Below are 6,399 nucleotides of genomic sequence, written 5' to 3' on the forward strand. Positions count from 1 at the left end.
GGCGCACAGTGAAATGTCTAGCTCTGTGACTTACGTTTCTACTGTTGCTGCTCTGAGGTATCACTACTGCTTTGCAGCCAGAGGTGCGAAAATGCTAATGTGGTTTAGCACTTTGGGCCTGTGACAGCTGTGTGTAACTTATTTGGAGGGATTTAAGAAAACAAGCAAGGTATTACAAATAAAACGATCAAATCTACTACACAGCTGGCTGTTAGTTTAAGAAATGAAACGAATAATTAAACCTGGAAACGAAATAAAATTTCGAGAAGGGAATTAAAGATTAAGATTAAAAATCAAAATTTAAAATCAAAAATTTAATTACAATAAGACAATATTTTGAAGATCAAAGCCTACCTATTTTGGGAAATAAGGTTCAGGAATTTGGATCATTCAAAAGAAGAAAAAAAATAATTTTTCGGAAAAAATATTTTTTGGAAAATTAATTATTCAAAAATAATTATGGATTAATGTGCATATATACTGTAACAAAACTGGAATAACGTAGCCTCACACGGGGCACCATTATGTTGGGATCTAAAGGAGCGTGTTTGGGTTATCAGCATTTAAGAAACTGAATTCTTGACATCAATAGAATTATTGATGTATGTAACAATTATTAATGATTATTAATATAAACGGGGCACCACCCTGCGAACAGGGACCAATAACCAAACGATAAAACTAAGTCTCATAATTAGTAGTCACTCATAATGTCAATAGTCTGCGTATGACTACACATTCAGTGACAGTGAAGGTTTTTAAGTTCGAGCACCGGCTACTACATACAGTCTTATCAAATACATATGCACAAGTAATCACAGACGACTGCTCCTGAAAGTATAACAGAGTTTATTGAATCAAAATAATAAATGATCAAATCAATTAATATTGCAACCAACAAACGTTATCATACAATTTTATATGCCTAAACTAAAGAATGAATAAAGTGGATGAGGGTGTATGTCTGTGTGTGTGTGTGTGTGTGTGTGGGTCTGTGGGTGAAAAGGAGGGAGTCTTACAGCTACGCTAAAGACTACAAAGATGGCGGCGTCGAGTGACGCTGGCCAAAGGGGAGGGGCCTTAAGAACTACAGCTAAAAACTACAAAGATGGCGGAGTCGAGGGACCCGGACAAAATGGCAGTTAGGCTGCTGTATGTACTCACGTGTGCCTGGGCAGCACGTGATGTGAGGCGCTCGTTTGAACGAGGTTCCCCAGGAGTAGAACTAGGAGCTATGTGTATGTGCGTGTTTCGTGAAAGGAGGAACGAGAAAAAAGGTGGGGGCTCATGGATCAGACTTCTGCGTGCTGTCCGCGTTGTAGTGATAATGGGGGTGTCTGGCGTATCGTACATAACGTGCCGTTGTCGGTAGAACTGCCAGCAGTTATGTACAATAGCCGAGATTCCACACTTCACTCACAGAGCTGATTTAATGAGCAGAGAATACTACACGAAGTGTAGTAAAACCAATGAAAAGAAATCAAATAAATCCCAAGCAAACAGTCATAGTTGATACACGAATACAGCGGAGCTTCTCTGCTCCGTAATGATTGCGTAATACCTCAATATCACGCGACAGTCTTAAACACACAAAAACACGGGAATATCAACATATAAATGAATGGCCTGAATTAAACTTAAGTTAATTTAAGCTAAGCTATGCCCAAATGCCAAGAATCTTACTTGTAGATGCTTCGTTGCAACGTGGAAGTGTTTGTGGCAAAGCTGTCCGTTTTCCTCGTCGGGAAGGGGGACAGGGGGGAGCTTGCGGGTCGGCGCGGCTTTGCAGCGGGCGCTGTGTGTCGCGCGGCGGTGAGCTGGCGCGGCTTCGGTCCGTTAGCGTGGCTCTGGAGCAAACGCAGGTCCGGTCTGTACTCGCTGCAGGGAGAACAGTTAACTTCGGATGAGACGACGTGTCTGCGCGTCTTGCCGGGAATCCTCGGTCACGAGAGGAGCGAGGCTTCGTCGGGCTCCTCTGTGCCGGTTTGTGCACAAAATAAAAAGAAACAAAAAGCAGAGAACGGATCGCTGATGCGGATTCGTTTCGCGGGCTGTTTCGTCCAGCGAAATGGCTCGTGACCTGTCAGGGTTTGAGGGTTTGAGGGCCGTTGTTTCCTCGTGGCCTCGTGCGTGCTGGAGGGGGGAGGAGAGGCCGAGGTGTCTTCATGCGTCCAGGACGAAGGTCCGGGTGAAGAGCGGTTGCGTGCTTCCTAACTCAACCGAGGTCGAAGGGGGAAAGCTGGATTCTCTGTGGCCTGGACGGGGGGGGGGGGGGGTCCGGGCGAAGAGAGCGGTTGTGTGCCTCCTAACTCAACCGAGGTCGAAGGGGGAAAGCTGGATTCTCTGTGGCCTGGACGGGGGGGGGGGGGTCCGGGCGAAGAGAGCGGTTGTGTGCCTCCTAACTCAACCGAGGTCGAAGGGGGAAAGCCTAGAAGTGGGGGCGGCAGAGAGTTTTATAGAACAGTGGCCGAACCACAGGGGTCCTCGGGTCTCTTGGCTCTCGGCCAATGAGATTGCCGCGGTTACCATGGTTATTTGGGGGGGGGGAATTCACACCTGAGTGTGAAATCCCTTTGCTCTCCTCAAACTACAAGTCAGGATGAGACCTGTGCTTGAAACAGTGAAGGCCTGATTGTCTTTGTCCACAGCACATGTTGAAGCCATTTATCAGACCCCAACAGCACTGAAGTGGCTCTCTGAGAGAGAGGCACAACTTGCAGCCCATAACCCAGACATTTGTTTCTCAATAATTGAACTGTGCTCAGTATTTTGAATGTGATATGAACCAAACGCAGTGGGAGTGCCCCAGCAGCAGTGAGAGGTTAACTGACATCCCCCTAAATGGGTGGCAGAAACTAGGCTGGAGCAAAGTACGGACACACACGCGCTACATCTGTAAAGTGTCAGAGAGAGTTAGTCTGCCCATCACAGAGTGAGCGTGACACTGAACCTTTTTGGTTTTACGTATATATGCCTAAGTGTGATGTTCAAGTCTATTTAGAGAACATGTTTTTCGTCTGTTTCATGTCTCTTATATTAGACTCTAGCTGTTGCTGGCTACAGTGAATACAAACACGATTGGTTCAGACAGCCTACTATACATTTCTCAAATTTGGGAACACACATCCACATTTTTTGAGTTTGTATAGCAACACGACATCCTCACAAATATCAGATTAAAAGGACGAGTTTCTCTCTCTAGCTGTTCAAATGCTAAAAAAACAACCTATGCTTCAGTTTTCCATTCCAGGGATCTCTCGTGGGCATGACATTCATTTCTGTTCTCTCTCAAGAGGCAAAGGCGGCAGTAAGGTGAAGTTATAGCGCTGAAAAGTCTCTTGGAAGCAGGCTGGGATGGAGGGTCGGAGCATACAAAGTGCCAGACTTTGACACAAAAGACTGCAGTCCATATCCTGTCTTCTAACAGTTAACGTTGGTCACAATGTGTCACACAGAACGTGGTTTTGAATCCTTGTTGTTCTGTAAGTGGCAATTTAGAGAATGGATTATTTTTCAGTCATATGAACATATGTGTTTTGCAGGGTCTTGCATGACAAACAATCTATTTTTGGCATTCAAGTTTTTCCAGAAAGAGAAATCAGATCCTGGTTTAATTTTTGTAAGAATATCCTTTGTTTTGAAGTGACTCACCAGTGTGTGTAATCGGTCGTGCATACAGTCATGTATTTGTGATTCGGATGGAAGGTGATATATTTTTTCTGTTGATGGAAACTACTGTTTGATTTTGTATTTTCATACTTGTATAGTTTAAAACTGTAACAACAATGAAAAACTTAGGTTTGACTTCAGTTCAGACAATTAATTAATATTTAATCTGATTTTTTGTATTGTAACTAAAACTCAATAGAAAACAGTGAACAGCAGACTTGTGGAAGGTTACTTGTTTTTGCTCTTTTTCTTCTTTTTGTAGCTTTAGAACAGCACTACTTTTATATTGAAACACATCAGACATCTCCACAAAGTGGAGCTGCCATGAAAGACCAGGAGTGAAACATGCATTTGTCCTTTCAGCTCATATCAAATTATTTTTTATCATGTATGTACATTGACAGGAAAACTGAGCACATAAATGGCAAATCAAACTAACACTGAATACAAAACTGTCAGCATTTGCCAGTGTGCAATTCTGTCTCGTGCAGCTTTGATGAAACTCCTGATGGCTTACTTGACGCCTCTCTTGCTCTTGTAAATTCCTCCGGGTCTCTTCCTCTCCACTGTTATTTTTCTCCTTCTCTTCCTTCTATTTTCCTCGTCTACACCTACGAGAACCAACTGCTGGGAAGCAGCCTTTCTATGACAGCAGGGGAGATGGCTGAGGGGAGGGATGGAGGTTTAGAACACAAATTACAGTGTGTATGTTTGAGTGCATGTGTATTTTAGTGCATGTGTGGGTTTATAAAAAACGAAAGACAGGATGGAGGACGGGGAGTCAAAGGAAAGACACAAGGCTGCACTGCTTCTTGGGTCATTTAATTCAATTTTACATTTGGTTAATGTTTGCCAATATTTATAGAGCACTATTAACAACAAATGTTTGAGAGCGAGACATTTTGAAATGTAATTTCATAATTAGAATGAAATGTACAAAAAATACAGCAATCATGTGTTGGTATAAAAAACTGGGGAGACTAAAAAGCAAGTGTTAAAGGTGGATTATACAGGATTCAGAGCATTAAAACAAACTCTTTAGCTTAGTGTGGAGAGAAAATCATTCCTCATCAACAAGTGATAAGATTGCCCTCTCCTTCTTTCCTTTGACTGAAGGTGGAGCGCCTTCTCACTCTGTAATTATCTTACTTCCTCTGTGGTTGCTCTTTGTATTGCTATGACTCACCCAGCTCTCTTTTGCTCCACATGTTATATTTTCCACATTCCTTCTGGCATTCTCTTCCCATTGATTTCATGCCTGTTTTCTGCCATAGAATTAAGAAGTGGAAAATGTGGTCGCCCCTGTTTCTAAAGCAGAGTATCATGTAAAACAAAATGGACCTAAAATGGAACCATACTCCACAAGACACCTTCATTTATTCTGCCTCACATTGTGTTCCTATTTATTGATCTTGATATGAATGCTGGGGTTATTTATTATTATTTTATTTTCATAAGCAATAAGAAAAAAGTTTGACAAGATGGACATATATGGCTGCTCATTTCCACATGTCGGGCCTTATTTCCCTCAGTGCCAATCGAAACAGAGTCTTTCCTCGCTCCCTCTTCTTCTACTTTCCCCCAGCTCCTTCCTCCAACATCCCTCTCTACTTTGAGAAAACACCAATGACCTGTCTGCAACAATCACTCCTTTCTCACATCAATATCTAATATCCTGCACTGGCAAGAATTTAGCATGAATTAAACCACTGGAAGCCATTTGCTGGTATAATTAGAGAGCCAGAGAGAGGATTAAGCCACAGTTCATCCCATATCTGATTGCCAATTGTCCCTAGTAAGTAATCAGGGCCATAAGGTCTTCTAAATGAATGGTCTAATAAGCCTGGAGAGGATTGTACGCTTCCACAGTGTGAGGAGAAGAAATGGATCTCATAATAAGCAGTTCTGCTAAAATCAGTGAGCTTCAGAAATCCTCCATATTATCGTCTCAACGTTGACAATGTGGAATGAGCAGTTGTAAGTGGGGTCTTTCTTTAGATATACTGTTAACTCATTTCTTAGTTTAGTCATAAACCTTGGTCTCTTTGTTTCCGACGTCGGTTGGCATTTGAAGGAAATCACCTGACCCCTAAATTCACAACATGTCGGTGTTGGCGTTGTGTAAGCATTTGCAACCATCTGTCCAATTCTTATAGACTCAGTCAGTTCTGTTGTGTATCCATGTGGGAGTGAAGAAAACTGCAAACATCAGGATCAAAAGCCTGAACACGTAAGTATTACTGTTACATTATCCGTCTGATTCTGCGTAACATGACTGTGTGCATCTCCTCTTACTGATTGAATCATATGTTGCCAACATCATTCATGGGAGATTCTGAACTTACTCATTGCTCTTAAAATTTCCTGGACAGTTCAAATGTGTTGTCTTTTTCTCCGAGCTGTGTTTTCTTCTCTCCTTTGCTGAACGCTCTGTTGCATTCAGCGGATGTTTCACTCCTCCGTCGGGGAAAAACACAGATAGCTGACAGAATAATTAGAATACAAGCCTGTAATTAAAAACAAAGTCAGCTTTTCTTGTCACTCACTGAAGACACTGGAACATAGTCCTTATCTGCCATTCAGTGTACACTATGTTGATGAATAATGTATCCCGTAGCCGTTGCAGATGCTCTGGAACGTCCTATACACAGACAGCAGAATACAAATCTAATGTAGTATGAATTTGAGTAGGAGTATGCAGATCTGAATATAATGTGCTGCACGAAAAGC

Source organism: Melanostigma gelatinosum (genome assembly GCF_949748355.1).
Source record: "Melanostigma gelatinosum genome assembly, chromosome: 14".
Classification (NCBI taxonomy): Eukaryota; Metazoa; Chordata; class Actinopteri; order Perciformes; family Zoarcidae; genus Melanostigma; species Melanostigma gelatinosum.